This window comes from Cervus canadensis, chromosome 9 (assembly GCF_019320065.1).
Source record: "Cervus canadensis isolate Bull #8, Minnesota chromosome 9, ASM1932006v1, whole genome shotgun sequence".
Classification (NCBI taxonomy): Eukaryota; Metazoa; Chordata; class Mammalia; order Artiodactyla; family Cervidae; genus Cervus; species Cervus canadensis.
This window is the reverse complement of record NC_057394.1, coordinates 19,958,980-19,978,205: the sequence shown is the minus strand read 5'-3', so window position 1 is coordinate 19,978,205 and position 19,226 is coordinate 19,958,980. Positions and strand designations below refer to the sequence as shown.

Sequence of the window (19,226 nt, the reverse complement as noted above, 5' to 3'; positions counted from 1 at the left end):
TATATATAGTAGCATATATATGTTAATCTCAAACTCCTGACTTATCCTTCTCTCACATTTCCCCTTTGGTAACCTTAAATTGGTTTCCTATGTCTGTAAGTCTGTTTCTGTTTTGTAAATAAGTTAATTAACTTTTTTCTTTTCAATTCCACATGTGATATCATATGATATTTGTCTTTCTCTTCCTAAATTACTTCATTTAAAATGATAATCTCTAGGTCCTTCCATGTCGCTGCAAATGGCATTATCTCATACTTTTTTATGGTTGAGTTATATTCCCTTATACACACACACATATGTATACACATGTGGCTGGATCATATACCTCTATATTTAATTTTTTAAGGAACCTTTACACTATTCTTTATGGTGGCTGCACCAATTTACATTCCCACCAAGCTTCACTTGCCTGAGTCCCCTCGTGTCTGTATAATACAACAGGGGTGAAACATTTACTTGCTTATAAAACCTCTGCATGGAATGAGAAAGTAATATACAATTTAAAGCTCTATCTGTATGTTCCAAAGAGGAAACAAAAATTTAGAACATTTTCATCCTAATCTGTAACATTATGCAAAATGTGCTTTTCATAAAAATCACTGTTGTGTTGTTTTGTATCTATACCAGTCACTGAGAGAAAACAAAAAGGAGGCTCTTAGTGAATGTTAATAGAGACACAGAAACAAAGAGGGGAAAAAAGGTTATGTAAATTCCAAGACTTTGCCTGATGTTTAAGCTATGCAAACAATAACTCCTCTGTTTGATGTGGTTTCAACAAGGGTCTCCTATCCCAAACAACTCTCTCTCAAACAATGTGTTCAATAACTGAATTCCCTACAACATGAACCAACGTCTTTCATGTAATAATTAAAGTCTTAATCCCTATCAATAACTGTAAGTGTCTCCCACAATCCAGGCTTTGAACTTACGAGTATTTGTAATGAAACACATATGATTAAACAGAACTTCTCTGGTGAGGAGGTTTTGTTGCAGAAACTATGAAATTGCATGAATTCATTTGACATATATCAAATGAGCACCTACTATGTATCGGAGCAGACACTCTTCTTGGGGCTTGAGCTTCTTCAATGAATGTAACCAAACAGCCCAGATCCTTTCTTTCTGAGCTTCCTGTTTTGGGCAAGACTGGGGAAATCATCAGTAAGTAGGAACATCACTATCAGAAGCCGAAAGTGGAAGCAAGGACTCAGGAGATATTTGCAGTGAGGCAGGTGAGAAATGCAGGTGAGGGATAGGGAAGCCTGGCATGCTGCGGTCCATAAGATCGCGAACAGTCAGACAGGACTTGGTGACGGCAACAGGTGAGAAATGAGGGGACCCTAGTCACAGTGTGGGCTGCAGAGCTAGTGAAGAGTGGCTGAATTCTGTACATGCCCTGAAAGCATTAACAAAGGGATTAATGGATGGGTAGGATAGAGGCGGCGGTGAGTGCAAGAGAATAGGGGAGTGTGTGAAGACAGGAGAAAGTAGAAATTTATCCATTTTAAAAGGAAAAGATGGATTGCACTGGAGAAGAAAATGGCAAACCACTCCAGTATTCTTGCCTGGAGAATTCCATGGATATAGGAGCCTGGAAGGCTACAGCCCATGGGGTCACAAAGAGTCAGACACGACTAAGTGACTAACACACACTATAGGTCCTACAACTGAGCAATCCTCACTCTTCTGACTATGCTACAAATATGCCCACTCAATCCTTCCCACACCTCACAACTAAATAGGATAGATTCTCACTTGAGTCAGATGGTTACAGTTCCTTGTGCTGCAAAAAAAAAAAAAAAAAAAAGATAGTTCCTAGAATCATTTTCAATTTCAGGAATCAGAGGATAAGTTTATAAGACATAAACAGTGGATTGATTGTCTTCATTTCAATTAGAACTTCCTTTAAAGTCAATTCACATAATTAACAGCTCTCATTTAAAACCTTTTGACTTTAGGGGCATGGCATAAAATGTGAATGTCTTTGCCTCCCACCAGTTTGGGGGTACAGTTAAAAATATCTTGGCATTAATGTGTCAAGCTTTTGAATTCTGGGTGCTGCACACTCTCTAGGTAGGAACTGGAGTTTTGTTCCCTTGGTTGTTACTGCAAGCGGGCCATGATGTGATAAGTGGGCAGTGATAACACCCTTCTCTCTACCCTTGAGGCCCACTTTGCACTTGGGTCTCAGGGAAGTTCCAGGTTTTACTACGTCTCTGGGGAGAAAAGAGCTGCTCAACTTGTACTTACAAGTGTCCCTTTCTCTTCCGCTACCTCTGATACGTCCCTTGGGGCCAGGCTCAGCATAGACACTCAGCTGGCCTCTGAATTCCTGGTTATCCCCAGCTACCTCCCCACAAAACTCATCTTGAAGATAGTACTTCCTCCTTCCACAAGCTTATCCCTCTGGCTAGGGACCAACAGTGTTTCCATCAGACCAACTAAAGTTTGAATCCTTCTTCAAGCTCAGCAGGCCCTCTCAGGACAAGACTGTTTCTGTCTTAAAAAGGAAAAGAACTTTTTTTGTAGAAGCCTCTTGGGACTAAACTCCTGAATGCTGTGTTGAGTGAGTTTCACTGTATTTTCATCTATCCACCTTTCCATCACTTTAAACATTCTTTGAAGTATAGTTGATTTACAATGCCATGTTAGTTTCAGGTATACAAAACAGTGGTTTCTGTTATATGTGTGTGTGTGTGTGTGTGTATATATATACACATACATATAGGACTTCCCAGGTGGTGCTAGTGGTAAAGAACCTGCCTGCGAATGCATAAGAGACATGAGACACAGGTTCGATCCCTGGGTCGTGAAGATCCCCTGGAGGAAGGCACAACCTACTCCAGTGTTCTTGCCTGGAGCATCCCATGGAGAGAGGAGCCTGGTGGGCTGTAGTTGCAAAGAGTCCATAAGGTTGCAAAGAGTCGGGTACAACTGAAGTGAATTAGCACAGCAAATATATATATATATATATGTATATATATATATATACACACACACACACATATACATATGTATATATACACATATATATGTTATATATTGTTTTTCCTTATAGGTTATTACAACATTTTAAATATACTAGTTCCCTGTGCTATACAGTAGGCCCTTGCTGGTTATCTGTTTTATATATGCGTGATAAGTTGTGCTAAGTCACTTCAGTCATGTCTGACTCTGGGCAACCCTATGGACTGCAACCCGCCAGGCTCCTTTGTCCATGGGATTCTCCAGGCAAGAATACTGGAGTGGGTTGCAGCCCTCCTTCAGGGGATCTTCTCTTACATTTAAACTGGTTTGGCAGGTGGGGTTTTTTACCACTAGCGCCACCTGGGAACCCCTGTTTCAAATATAGTAGTATGTATATGTTAATCCCAGCTTCTTAAATTATCCATTACTTTTGTAAATTAAATGTAGAACCTCACCCTTTAGTTCTTAGTTGTCCTGGATTTCCACACAGACTCACATGAAATAATAGAGCTTTAAGCCTATGTTTACTTGAAACTGACTTAGAATGGTTTCCATCCTGATTTTAATATTGTTTTTATTTGAATGTGACTGCTTTTAGGAGGTTCACTGACACTCTGCCTGGCTTTGAAATTCAGATAATAAGAGATGACATTTCCTCAGGGGAGAGCTAAAACAAGTTGATAAATTGTTATTGTGCTACCTTTCAGCGGATGACCTATAATTAAACCACACACTCACAAAAAGGCAATTACAGAAATGTGATGGGTCTGACTCAACCTCTTGAAATCAAAGAAGTTCAGAATTAATATCCAAAGTCCAAAGTCAAGTGTGTGATATTGAGAATTGTAGAAGTAAATTTTGCTCTTGGGGATAACATCTGATGCCTGGATCTGAAAAAAAATACCACAGCAGTTTATATAACAAAAGCTACAGTTTGCTTTAAGTTTTTATGTGTCTTATTAAGATGCATATGTATAGTTTCCTATTTATATACTTATAATAAGAAAAAAAGGTTTTATAACCAATTCATTTAATGTATAGATCTGGACTTGACTGCATGGTCATAGTCAAACCAACTGAGAAGAAATGCCTCCTCTAAGCAGTGAAGATTTATGTATTTGACTTTGAAGTCAACAACTGTGTAGTGTTTAGTGCCAAATCAAATGCAACATCAAATTACCTTGTATTCATTTAAGTGAATTTGCAGATTTATGGCAGACTGGCACAGATCCAGAGAGCTAGGGAGAGGACAATCACAGCAGATGATTGTAAGGGATGAAAATGAAGTAAATATCTGGGAATTAATTACCTGTAGGGTTAAGGTCCATTCCTAGAAAGAGTCAGGAGCAATTTATTCTGCAATCAATTTGCAAGCACCCGGAGTGTAACAAAGTGGCAGATAACATGGACTCTTCAAAAATAAGCCATGCCAAACAAAACTAATTTCCCTCTTTGACAAAGTGACTGATCCTGTAGACTGGAAGACTTACTGGTTACAGCCCAGTTTGACCTTTGCATAGTTATCAGTGCTATTTCACATGGAATGGTCATTGACAAGCTTGCAAAAAATCACTTGAACAGAATAATAATCAGGTGGGTATTGAACTGGTTGGAAAAATGTTCTTGGGCTTGTTCAATAAAAAAGTATGAAGACAAGTTTCCGATTATTTAGTAGTTTACACAGATTTTATTGTGGATCTGTTATTGATTTTATTTGTTTGTTTTATTTTGCTTTAAATAAACAGCTCCATGAGAGAACATAAAATATGCTCAAAAACTTGAAACAAACTTAGGTTTGTTGGAGCTTCTTTGACAGAATCTTTGAAAAAAGATTGGGAATCCAAAATGAGTTTTAACAAATTAGAATCACTAATTGGGAAGGACTTGCTAACTGGTTAATACTAAAATATATGCTGAAGGAAATAAAAACACTTAATTCCATAAACGCAAACTGTGAAAACAAAGTTGTTGTTTGCAATAGTATCAACTACTTACTCTGTCTTTTATACTGAATCTCTGGCCCAAACCATGCTTCTTGTTGCCAGGGAAAGACACTACTCATGTCTGAGCTAGGGTCAACATAGATCAGCAATGCCTTTCAATTATTCAGAAGGTTAAGTCTGCTTATGGGCTTTCCTAGTGGCTCAGATGATCTGCCTGCAATGTGGGAGGTTAGGGTTAGATCCCCAGGAGAAGAGAATGGCAACCCACCCCAGTATTCTTGCCTGGGAAATCCCATGGACAGAGGAGCCTGGCAGGCTACAGTCCACACATTCACAAAGAGTCAGATACAACTGAGCAACTAACACCTTCACTTCTTTCAAAGTCTACTTATACATTCAGTGAAGGGGTGTTACTCTTAAGCGTCAATTGCTGAAAGACCATCAACAGAGAGAGATGACAGTGAAGCGGTACATACATAATTATAGGAGGAGGTTGTTGCTCACCTCAAGAGAGAATAGGAGATATATAATTTTTACAGGAATATATTTAATTTTACATAAAATTATCTTTCTTATCAAGTGCCAGGAAGGAATTTTCTTCTACTCTTTCCAGTTCTTATGACTGGTCTAAGAATAAGATTGTCATGAGACATGTTGTCAGGATGAAATCACACAAAAGTTTAATATTAATGACATATATATGTGGAAGAGACCCAGGGCAACTGAGTAAGTCATTAAAATGACCTAAGCCCTCACCGTAAATATATCCTCATCTAAAGACAAAAGAGGATGTTAGGGGTAAGGGATCTGGGACTTCAAAAGGGAAGCAGGCAGTTAGCATGAAGATAGAAAAGCAAATGTTTGGTAGATAAATGTTTGCCAGACCTTGCAGAGACAAAGGGACAGAAAGTGGGCTCTGATGTCTCAATGTTTCCCCCACCATACCTGGCTCACATTCTTTGCAGATATCTCTGATGATAGCTCTATTCTAGAAACAGGCCGTCTTTAAATTATTATAATCAGTTAAGGAGGAGTCAAAGGCTCTTCTGAGTCTTTTGGACCTTAAAAATAATCTAAATTAATCCTCATGCTTGAGACATATTTTGAGGTGGCAAATTTTGCTCCCCTACATAAAGATATCACATAACAACTAACATTTTCCATGTATTTTTGCCACCATTACATTTTTTGGCCATTCTCAATAAAAGTAATTCATAATGTCTATTCAGCTCCTCTGCTCATTATCCAATTGAGTTTTCTGGTTCTTTGGTTGTTGAGCTGTCTGAGTTTATATATTTTGAATATTAACCCCTTATTAGATAGATGAGATACACGTATCTTAATTCATTTAGTATGTTGTTGTTTTGTTTTGTAGATGGTTTCCTTTGCTGCACAGAACTTTTTGTTTGATGTAGTTCCATTTTTCTTTTTACTTCCCTTGCGTGGAGAGGCATATTATATATATATATGGTATGAAGTTGGTCAAAAAATTCATTCAGATTTTTCCATACCATCTTATGGAAAAAATCCAAATGAACTTTTTGGCCAACCTAATATTTATTGATAAAATTGTTGTAAAAAAAAGCTACTGCTTCAGTTTTCTTCTAGAAATCTTATGGTTTCAGGTCTTAAATTCAAGTATTTAATCCATTTTGAGTTAATTTTTATATATTGTGTGAGATAATAGTCACTTGGCCTGCCAGTGCCGAAGACACAAAAAACATGAGTTTGATCCCTGAATTGAGAAAATCCCCTGAAGTTAGAAATGGCAACCTGCTCCAGTATTCTTGCCTGGAGAATGCCATGGACAGAGGAGACTGATGGAATGTATAGTCCATGGGGTCACAGAGTCAGACATGACTGAGTAACTGAACACACACATTCAATTTTCCTAAGACCATTTATTGAAAGAAAAAAGCAGCCCAGCTAAATATTTTATTTTAAATATACAATTGATTATAATTGTTTCATTTCAAAAGCCTTATTTAATTAGTAAAACACAGTAAGGATAATTAATTATGATTCATTTAAAATATCTCTGGGGGAAAAAGTTTTTGCTGTGATATTTAAAATAAATAAAATTTTGGCAGAGATACTAAGTTATTGGTATTGTCAACATGGTTAGGCTTGATTTACTTTATTAGTACACTAGGTACAATTAAAGTAAAATTAGAATTATGACCAATAGAGTTTCATCACATGTACTAAAATAATGTTATTTCTCAAGTTTTCCTGTTCTTACTTTGGAAATGGCTTCTGCAGCCCACTTAATTTGACATCTTTGGCACAATGAACCAGAACCTGACTTGGAAAAACATAAAAACTGCATTGGCAAATGATCTGCCAAGTGACCCATGAACAAAAGTGAGATTGGGTTGCCCTTTGAAATAAACCTATTTGAATTTTATTATCTCCAGAGCACCTTGTGTCTCCAATCTTGTGAAAGGTTAGTAGTCTATCCATCAGAGCAAGATAAGAGTGCTGGTTGATGTCTGCTCTTGATGATAACTGAATCCAGCAGTTGGAGCTGGAAGAAGGAGATTCATTACCATCAGCAGTTCAAAAAGAGGGGGGGAAATGGCCACAGAGGGAGTCATTCACAATAAGCCATGTTTTCCTAGCTCAGGGTATTTAATACAAAACAAAATAGAAAATGAAGGATTGCTATATTGAGAAACGTTTGCAAACCTCTTAAACAAGTTCCCCTAAATCAGGGCTGTTTTAAGACTACCTGTTGTAGAGATTAACAATTTATAATACATAGATACTTTCTTAAAAACTATTGCTAATTGCTTTTGGAAGGTCTTCATGACACACATCAGAATAAAATAAGAGTGATGCTGTATCACTGTATAATATATGGCTAAAAGCCAGCAAGTATTATAAAATATCCAATAAAGCCTAAAATAATGAGTCTGTGGTTTTTAAAGTTAACAATATATTCTTTTTAGGACTTTCTAATTTATATGGAATTTAATAATAATTTATAATTTTTTTTATAATTTAGAAGTTGGGATAGAGATCATCTAAGAATTATTTGTAAACTTAAAACATACCAATGGATCAAAATAAGCATGTGCTTTAGGGCTTATTTTAATTTTGACATTATGAAAAATAGGGTACATACATTCAGCATTGTAAAATTTCATAAAAGATATGGCACTTAGTAATTGATATTTTATGAAATGTTTAATAATGATTGGTTTTATTCATTGCATTCCAAATGATGGATATTATAAAAATAAAATGGCCATCGTATAACAGGATTAATGAATTTTTTTTTTCCTTTGAGAAGAATCTGGTAAATGACTGGCAAAGTAAATGTAATCAGTCTTAAGTAAGTTTAGGTCAAAGTTAGTTCATTTGTATTTATATCTTACACATGAATACTGTAAGTCTTATTATATACCTATTCCAGGATATCCACTGTTTATGCTTTCATCAAAAGAATACAGTTACATTTGAGTTAAACATCTATGTGGCCAAGTGGGGTTGATGTTCATTTCGCTTTGATAATTTTAAGGAATGAAATTATTCCTAAGGTATGACCTAGGGAATCTGTGCCACCTCTTGGTCTTATCCAGCAAGCTCAAGAATGTGGGTGAGCAACAGAGGTGGTTGGAAGTTGCCTTGACTTTCATCAGGTTCTTGTTGTCAAATGTTTATAGAAAGATTTCTAGAGTTACACTATTTGTCATCCTGCCTTAATGCTCATCCAATGCCCGCCAAAACCTCTGCAGAGAAAACAGTGACTTTTAATTCATAATAACTGAAATCTGAAATTGATGTTATTTTTTCTTTAGTTTGAGCTGACATCTGTAATAATGAACAATGGAATTTTGTTGAATGCTGATTATATCAATTAGATAAATTATTTCTCAGTCTAGAAATAAATAAAAATTATCTGTATTTTTTCAGAGCATTCATTCAAAAACCAAAAATGTAGACTTTTTCTTCTTAATGGGTAGCTGCCTAACCTTACTCAGAGCATTATTTTACAGCTAGCATGCTGTACTTTTTGTTTATTTTTTAATTAAGTTATTTTTACTAATCAGCATGAATCCACTAGATTTAAAGTCAAAAGACTCAAAACTCTCCATGCTACTTTGCTGATCTGCTCTGTAATTTTGAGTTAAATTTATTGTTTATTTTTGGCCCTCCCTATGCATTTAGATATTTCCCCTCTGTCATCAAGCAATATTTTTTGTGCTTAAGAGGGCTTTTCATGCTGAAATAATATCTATTGCTTTCTTCCAAATATAAAAGCAATTTATGGTCATTGTGCAAATTTTAGAAAATTAACAGTGTACAGAAAAGAAAATAAAAATAAACTATAACATTCTATCCATAGTAAGCTGTTTCTGCATTTGTATTTGTATTTTTTCTCAACATGTATTTATATCTTTAAAAATTGGAATTGTACTTGGTACATCCTTTCATATCATTTTCTATCTTATCAATTTCTGCCACCATGCCTTGTACTGAATGCAGATTTCCTGTGAAGCAGGTAAAGTTTATGTTTCAAGACCCTTCACTTGAATAGACCCTTTTCAAGGTCCTATACCTAATTTTATTTTTGTAATTATGTTAAAAATTATGTTCTAAAAAATAAATAAATAAATAAAAATTATGTTCTAAATTTATAGGTTTCACTTTTCATAGAATCTATAGAGTCTGTAGACTTCTGTTATCTGTGTTATGTGCTTAAATGATGCCCTGATTAGACTATTGCAATCATTCTTGTTCCTCTGGCATGAATTAATTCAGACATTATTAGATCTTATTCCTCCCTCATCCATACTATGCCCCTTTTTCCCTCACCACTGGAAAAGTCCTTTGTCCTGTAAGCAGTGAAGGCAGAGGGTGACCAGGGGAGTTTTTGTGTTAAGTGGCAGAACAGGAAAAAGAGATGGAGGGCAAAGGAGAAGACTAGTACCCCTCTATCGCCTTCCCCACTAGGAAGAGTGGCAGTGGCCTTCTCATACTGTTGACACTTTGACCGATGCTAGGCTGCCTTCCCAAGACCAGAATGCTAATTTTCTGTTGTGAAAAAAGAGAGAGAGGGAAAAAACGTGAAAGGAAGGAGAAAGCAGGGTATTTCATGATGCCTTATATGGCTTGCCCCTCCATCATTTCCCCTTCTTTCCCTGCTCATTTCACCACCAATCATGCACTGACCTAAAGTGAAAGTATTAGAGAACACAAAAGAACTGAAGTGATTTTCAGTCTTGGCTGTACTTTAAGATCACTGCTTAGCTTGAAGATATGCCAATACCTGGATCTCACTCCCAGGAATCATGATTTAGTCTAGAATGCAGCCTGGTGTCAAGATTTTTTTAAGTGAGTTTATTGGGCAGTGAAGAGTGAGAAGCCCTGTATTCTTTGGGAAAGGGAGGATGAAGGCAATTTCACATGACTCCTCTTCATTACCGTCCTAAAAACCTACACAATCTCTCGTCATCATAACCCTAGGTCCTTATCATTGACTTTTCTTCTGCAGACTAGCTTTGTCCCCACTTCCCAGAATTCACTGTCAGTGATTTGGTACTGGAGAGACTTTTTCCCACTCTCTGGCCCAACTAGTATTTGGGTGAAGGAGTAGGGAGAACTGGACAGAGAACTGGATTTGTGGACAGAGCAATATACTAATCAGATTTGGAAGCTTCATTGCTTTTTTCAGTTGAGGAAGACAAAAAGTTGGAAATGATTTCAAGATCTGTAGTGTAGGTACCTAATGAGTTAAATGGATGCTCTGGTTAATGGTATCTGAGGGGAAAAAAAAAAATGAATGCAGGATCATGGACAAGACCTAAAGAACACTGTAGGCTAATGCTAAGGAGGTGTGTGATGATGAAGGTGAATTCAGAAAGTATCCCAGCTTTCAATTTCACATGCATGGCTTAGGGTGAGATACATACACAGTCTGCAGGCTCAAAACAGTTTTTTGCTTTTGGGAGCAACCGTCAGCAGACTACAAACTTAAATGCATGACTTCCAGAATTAATGGTTTATCTATACCACCTTCTGATCATAAGTGGCTTAATCAGTCTTTCTTATTTTAAAAGAGATCTTTGGGAGAAATAACCTACCAAGAAATAAAACATTTATCAAGCTAATGTGTAAAGGATCACTAAGTCTAGATAAAGTTTAACCTTGTGAAATGTGAATTCAAATCAACGATTTCTATAATCTGCTTTGTTGCTTCAAATCTCTCTACATCAGCCAGTTACAGATTGCTGCTTCCAGGTAACTTTTCTTTTTGAAGCTGAATACATATTTGATTCTGAAAAATCTTCTGGCATTGGGCTTCTTCCACTGACTTTACCTTAATAGTAGAGAATTAAAGGATTTTTGGAAGATGTTGATTTTTCTTTTTTAAACAAACACACTTGATTATAAACTGTGGACTTTTTATTAAAAATTTCTTCATGAAAAATTCTAGTCAATTGGATTAGATACCTTGGAAGAATATAGAATGGTGATGTTCAATTTAGCTGAGTAATATGTTTAAAGATACATTTACTGTATGTTTGGTTTTTTGGTCTGTTTTCGATTTATTGATTAGGAGTATTTCCTCAGAATTCTTGTTTCTACTTATTTAGATATAATCTACAAGGGTTTCCAACACACGATGAGAGGAATATAATGACAATAGCCTTTGGATTGACATAGTGAGGAACTTTTGAGTTATGCATTATAATATTTTTAACAACTGATGCTATTTATTATTCTTTTAAATAATTCTTTTAGATGTATTATGAGCATTGTATTGTGTTGTAGAGCCTTGTAAGATTTTAAAAGATAGTTTAAATTTCTCTTTTCATTAATTATCATGAACAGAAAGTTTAAAAATATATATTTTTACCTTAACCTCGTGGTTATTTTTCCTTTCCTTTTTCATTTTATACTGTCTACTTTAAATTCCAGGTTTATGGTAAGATATTCTCCTTATGAAAATCTCCAAGGACTCATTAAACCACAATCTTAGAAAAATTTAGGGGCGTCTACTTGAAGATCACTAAAGTCACCTAAATCCTCTAAATCATTTAAGTGATTTAAGAATTTACTTTTGGATTGTACTTACCTTGCGGGGGAATATAAAGAGATGAATGGGCTGCAGAGTTGTCAGAGTGAATTTTTTAAGATAAAATAATGGAGGAAAGGAACTTTTATTCTACTACTTAGAGAAAACAGACTAATAATTAAATTGTCTTCCTACTTGCAAGAATTCAAAGGCATAATACGTTTTGTTTGATTAATTTATCTTCAAACATTTCACTTAGGATTTTGACCCTTTATGCCAGGGATTGGCAAAAATTTTTCTGTAAAGGGCTGAATATTAAATATTTGGGCCATTTTGAACTACATGAGATCTCTGTTGCATATTTCTTAGTCATTGTTGGTTTATATTTTGTTTGTTTGATGTGGCTCAGTGGTAAAGAATCTGCCTGGTAATGACGGAGATGCAGGAGACATGGGTTTGTTCCCTGGGTCAGGAAGATCCCCTGGAGGAGGAAATGACAGTCTACTCCAGTATTCTTTCCTAGAAAATCTCATGAGCAGAGGAGCCTGGCGAGCTACAGTCCATAGGATTTTAGCGACTTAGAGTTGGACACGACTTAAACAGATAGCAAAGCTTCCCTGCTATCCAGTTGTTTCTTAGAACTCACCTTTGTCAGAACTGGTTTGGAGCTCTGGGTTATATGCCAGTTCAGTGGTCTAGGGCAACTTACTTAACATCTGGGCCTCAATTTCCTTATCTGCAAAATAGCTATACTAATATCTGATATGCATACAATGTGTGAAAAGCTCATGACATGGTGTTTGACATGGTGTAAAATGCCTTCTGTGTTAAACATCAGGCAACTTCCTAGATCCTATCTCTAGGTATGTTGAAATTACCATCATTCATTGTTTCTAATTAAATTGTCATTTTCATTTAAGTATCTCAACTTTCCTCCAAAAATGTATCAGGTACAAATGGAAATAATTAAGATATTCTGTTGCCATGTTGACTGCATTTTAAATCAGATGTTTTGGGGGTGGGGATGCTTACTTGGGTATAATAATCCCTCAAACAGGAAATTTATAAAGTACTACTATTAGCTCCCCTTGAAATTTTATGTAGTGGTGGTTGAAATTATACAGGCATTTATTAATTCCTGGCATGAATTGATTGAGTAAATCATAATGCTTATTACAATATAATAAACATTATCTGAAACATACACATGTACACACAGAACAAGAGGAAGTATGAATTAAGAGAGAAAGATATAGCAAATCCCAAATTAATTTTTGCTGACAGCAGCTTCATCTCACAATAACTCCAGATTCTGATTTCTTCCTCATTGAATAAGTTGTTATTTTCAAAATAATTGTATTTAATTTCAACCCCATAATTTTAAAAAGTGCCTACTGAGGGTCTGTTTCTTACACAAAAATTCAACTGATGTTTAAGAAAAACTACAAAGATAATATAATCAGGTATCTATTCAAATTAGTTGTCCTCTTTCCCTTCCATAGTTCTTTCATGTGAATAATGAAGAAATAAAACATGGCCTCTTATTGCTTATTGAAAACAACAACAAAGTTCCAAACTGAATTTATTCCATCCCCAGATGAAAGAAGGCTTCACTGTACTTTGGGAGACAGAGCAGTTTGAGTGTTAACTCATGATAGGCTTTGCTTGAATGAAGTAGGGGAGTGAATGTGAAAGGCAGCTTGGTGAGATCATGGGCTGTGAGGGCAGAGATTGGTAGAACCAGCAGCAGGAGAGACAGCAATGAAACCAGGCAAAGCGAAGACCTGGACAGACAGAGCCTCCAGAGAGAAAATGAGAGTCTGGTAGCCCTGTCTTGATAACCACCAATCTTTTGAGCAGAGGCCCCCAGGCATTTTACATGTAGATGCACATGAACTTGGAGCATGGGAGGATATGACTGTTTGAAAAGTAGAAATATTAGTCGCTCAGTCATGTCCAACTCTTTGCAACCCCATGGACTGTAGCCTGCTAGGCTCCTCTGTCCGTAGAATTCTCCATGCAAGAAGACAGAAGTGTGTAGCCATTCCCTTCTCCAGGGTATCTTCCCAACCCAGGGATCAAACCTGGATCTCCTGCATTGCAGGCAGATTCTTTACTGTCTGAGCCAGCAGGGAAGCCCTTGAATGTTTGTATAGGTATAAATACATGAGTTTGACCATCTGGTGATGTCCATGTGTAGAGTCTTTTCTTCTGTTGTTGGAAGAGGTGTTTGCTATGACCAGTACATTCTCTTGGCAAAACTCTATTAGCCTTTGCCCTGCTTCATTCTGTACTCCAAAACCAAATTTGCCTGTTACTCTAGGTATTTCTTGACTTCCTACTTTTGCATTCCAGTCCCCTATAATGAAAATGACCTCTTTTTTGAGTGTTAGTTCTAGAAGGTCTTGTAGGTCTTCATAGAACCATTCAACTTCAGCTTCTTCAGCATTAATGGTCGGGGCATAGACTTGGATTACTGTAATATTGAAAGGTTTGCCTTGGAAACGAATAGAGATCATTCTGTCATTTTTGAGATTGCATCCAAGTAATGCATTTTGGACTCTTTTGTTGACTATGATGGCTACTCGATTTCTTCTAAAAGATTCTTGCCTGCAGTAGTAGATATAATGGTCATCTGGGTTAAATTCACCCATTCCAGTCTATTTTAGTTCTCTACTCCTAAAATGTCAATGTTCACTCTTGCCATCTCCTGTTTTACCACTTCCAGTTTGCCTTGATTCATGGACCTAACATTCCAGGTTCCTATGCAATATTGCTCTTTACAGCATCAGACTTTACTTCCATCACCAGTCACATCCACAACTGCGTGTTGCTTTTGCTTTGGCTCCATCTCTTCATTCTTTCTGGAGTTATTTCTCCACTAATCTCTAGTAGCATATTGGGCACCTCCTGACCTGGGGAGTTCCTCTTTCAGTGTCCTATCTTTATGCCTTTTCGTACTATTCATGGGGTTCTCAAGGCAAGAATACCGAAGTGGTTTGCCATTCCCTTATCCAGTGGACCACATTTTGTCAGAACTGTCCACCATGACCTGTCCGTCTTAGGTGGCCCTACACAGAATGGCTCATAATTTTACTGAGTTACTTTGACATTACTTTGCCAACAACGGTCCATCTAGTCAAAGCTATGATTTTTCCAGTAGTCATGTATGGATGTGAGAGTTGGACTACACCAAGACTTGAGAGCTGAAGAATTGATGCTTTTGAACTGTTGGAGAAGACTCTTGAACATCCCTTGGACTGCAAGGAGATCCAACCAGTCCCTCCTAAAGGAGATCAGACCTGAATATTCATTGCAAGAACTGATGCTGAAGCTGAGACTCCAATACTTTGGCCACCTGATGCAAAGAACTGACTCATTTGAAAAGACACTGATGCTGGAAAAGTTTGAAAGTGGGAGGAGAAGGGCACGACAAAGGATGAGATGGTTGGATGGCATCACTGACTCAATGGACATGAGTTTGAGTAAACTCTGGGAGTTGGTGATGGACAGGGAGGCCTGGTGTGCTGCGGTCCATGGGGTCATGAAGAGTCAGACACGACTGAGCGACTGAACTGAACTGAACTGAAATACATGAGTCTGGAGGATGACAAGAGGGCACATCAGTTTTGTCTGCTCTAAGATTCAGTCATAGGATTTCTTTCCCTCTAAGGCAGGGCCGCAGTGTTATCACTTCCTAAGAGGAGCCCGTCCAGATGGAGTCAGGATGTATTTCACTGGATGCTCGTGTTCACCATCTATGTATTCGCTCCCTAATCACCACTTTTTAAGGCTCTGCACTATGGCAGGCCCCATATATGGAGATGGTAGTTTTGGTCACTAACAAGCTGACCTGCGAATATGATGTGCATTTCAGCTTCTTTCATACCTGTGTGTGAGCACACACAGCTCCTGGAAATTTTTTTGTAAATAAATTGCCAGACTGATGAGGTATAGAAATGTGCTGGTCTTTTCTTGGAAGGCTTCAATGGCCTGTCTGTAGGCTTCTGGGATTTTTTAGCAGAAAAGTAGAGCTTACTGGAGAGAGTGAGCATGTCCTGGGGACAGTTATGTCTGCAGACGTTTTTGTCATCACTGCTGGAGGGAGGTTGTGCCAATAGCATCTAATAGGCAGAAGCCAGGCATGCTACCTATTGTCTTACAGCGCATGGGGCGGACACTCAAGGAAGATGGTCCCGCTCAGGGAATTCTCTGATGGTTCAGTGGTTAGGACACTGCATTTTCACTGTGAGGGCCCAGGTTCAATCCCTGGTCAGGGAACTAAGATCCCACAAGCCACAGAGTGCAGCAAAAATAAATAAATAAATTTGATTAATTAAATTTTTGCATTTTTTTTAATTAAAAAAAAAAGATTGTCCAGCTCAAAATGTCAGTAATTTTGAGGCAGAGACCTCTGATGCCAAGGACTAGCACTGAGTCATGCATTCCACATAGCTGCAATCTGCCAAGGGCGGCATTTCATGTGGCACGGACTCCCTGAGCAGAATCGATCTTCTTATAGTCTCACCCTGCAGGGAGTGGGGAGAGACAGGTTATTTAGGGACCCTGCGTTTAGCCCACAAAGTCTGTCAGAGAAGAGAGTAAATGGCACTGGGATTCCTTCTCCTTTAATGCTCCTCTTAACTCAGCATTTCCTTGGTGGTCACATCAGTTGATGATGTAGGCAAGGAGACTTTGAGAGGAGAAGATATGCTTGAAAGTTGACAGGTGTGTGCAGGGTGAAGGACTCTTCTATTCACTTAACCTTGAAAAGGGCCTGGGTAGAGGGCAGGACCATAGCTTTCCTGTGTCTGAATCATAGCCCTTGCCTGAGATCACCTTTCTGAATCATATACCTCCATGCCAGCAACTTGGAGTTTTTCTCAGCCAAAGCTTGGGTTGTGAGCTGACTGAACCGATAAAGCATGCTTTTGTGGAAGGGTGGGCAGAAAGAAGAGATTAGGAGAGAAATAAACTCAACACAAATATGTGGATTTAGGGAAGCAAAGTGAATAGACTTCCTCCCCGTGATGGGGCAGACGCTGTGATCACGTGTAGATACTGTCCCCACCGACTCGTGACCAGAGCTTTTCACTCACTGGGTTCTATGATGATGTGAATTTACACCACCAACCTGAAGCACTAATTTTAAATGATCTGGCAGTGAGTAGTGTTTTGGAGAGCATAAGAAGAGAACAGGAAAACACTACAGTTTCTAGATAAATGCTGAACAGTGCTTGATCTGGTCGCCATGCCCAATCCTGCTACGGTAATATTAGCTAGTCGGCACTTCCAGCTTAAACGGGCCTACCATATTCTGTCTGGGGCAGACTGCAAATTCCTCGAGAACCTTCGATCTGCCTCTCTTTCTCCTCTTGCTTGCACCACCCCTTGGTCCTGTGTACACCTGACGTCTTGATCCATTCATTTGGAGGCAATAAATGGAAGCCTTTCACAGATATCCTTAGGGCACCTTTTGGCTCCTAGGAGTTGATTTTTGCCCCTTTAGAGACCTCTCCAAACCATCCGTGGTGTGCATAGACTTTCTTTTTTGCTTTTGGAACAGTGGTGTTTTTTATCCACAAGATTGCTCTCCCACTTGGGGCAGTCTGCCCTGCAGCAAACAGATGTTCACATCCACATCTCCTCTCTAGATGAATAAAATCCTCCCAGAGGCTACAGCTGGCTGGAAAAAGTTCTTTTGTGCTTATATGAAGTGTAACTGAGCCCTAAGCAATCACCTTTGATGTATATTTTGTGATTGGGGAAGAAAAAAATAATAAATAAATAAAAATATTTTTATCTGCCAAACTCTTTCTTGCAGATAAGAATTTTTTGTTGACTGAAACCTGTATCCAATGCGAGCTTTGCCCTTACCCATTAAGCAAAGGGTTAGACTGAGTCATGTTTCTTTCCTTATATGGTTATTCAGTTTTGTTCTCTATGCTTTTTGGGCATAACAATTTCTCAGCAAAATGGGTCTGGTAACTCTTCCTAATCCCCATCTTGTTTGGTTTGCTGAGACAGTTTTCATTCAAGCATAAAATACTTTGTTCAAAGAGTCACCCTTCAAAAGGTGAAAGTTTAAGTCTTTGAGCATGCTAAAAACGAAATGAGTATACTTATTTTTTGGAGGACATTAGTTTTGCCTCAGTACCTCGGACCCCCATCTTTCATAAGATCTAAGATCAATGTACTTTAAGGTAGCAACATTTGTCATAATTGCCTGATGTATTAGCATCCTTTAGTACCAAATATTAACTTTGACTGTGAGATCACTAAACCATATAATGATTTTGAACAAGGAATAATAACTTGAATTTTGAGGACCAGTAAAACTAAGAGCAAACTTCTGAGTCAATGACACACGCTTAGACACAAATTTAATCCTGCCATCTGAAAAAATGTTTCTTGAACCATATTTATGGAAGTATGATAACTGAGTTTCTATATTCATACAATTGTGATTACTAATTTTGGCATAAAGAAACAAACCACAAAACACAGTGAGTGGGCAATATGATTCTAACCATTTTGCTGCAAAATAGTCAGAGACTAATATTTTCCCCTTTTCAGGAGAGGAAACACTAGGAATGTTACGTTCAATAAAAGAAATACAAGCAGAAACCAACACAACATTGAAAAGCAATTATCCTCCAATTTTTAAAAAATTAATTTTAAAATAAAGAAAAAAACAAAATTTTCATTCCTACAGTAAAGAATTTCTACCTCAAGTCTTTGGAGAGCAATGAGAACCAGAAGATAACAGCACCCCCCCCCCCTTTTTTTTTAGCTCTTGCAAATCCAGACCACACTATTGATTACTGACAATTCATTGCTGAAGGCAGTACTCTGCATTCAATAAATTAAGCTTTAATTTCTGAGTCCAACAAAATAATTGACCTCAAAAAGAAGATAAATGAATAGACTATCCTAAGCTCGTGATGAGAATCCACTTTCCAATCTCATTATATTAGTACTTTTCAATACAGTGATTTTTCCATTCCTTCATAGTTTCTTTCACAATCTGTAACACCTTTTACCTGCTCCTATATGAATAAGGCCAAACTATTTTCATCTTTGGTTTCAAGACTGAGAGGTTTTATTATGGTAATACTTTGGTATAATTTAATATAGTTTCCATTTTTAGGGCAATCTAAGTGACTAGTAAATTTCTGAAAAACTTATGAAATGTTTCTGATTTCATAAAATCATAAATAACATAGACATAGAGCATATATAAATAGGGCTTTCCTAGTGACTCAGATGGTAAAGAATCCACCTGCAATGAA

The 19,226-nt window shown here is 37.4% G+C and overlaps 1 protein-coding gene and 1 non-coding gene across 2 annotated transcripts in view; both read left to right on the top strand.

Moving 5' to 3' along the window:
* The window catches only part of GPC6 (glypican 6), a 1,184,501-nt gene that overhangs the window by 565,887 nt on the left and 599,388 nt on the right, over positions 1 to 19,226 (top strand). The window lies entirely within an intron of this gene.
* Positions 16,144 to 16,215, top strand: TRNAE-UUC. Its single transcript has one exon. It is a non-coding gene; the product is annotated as a tRNA-Glu (tRNA).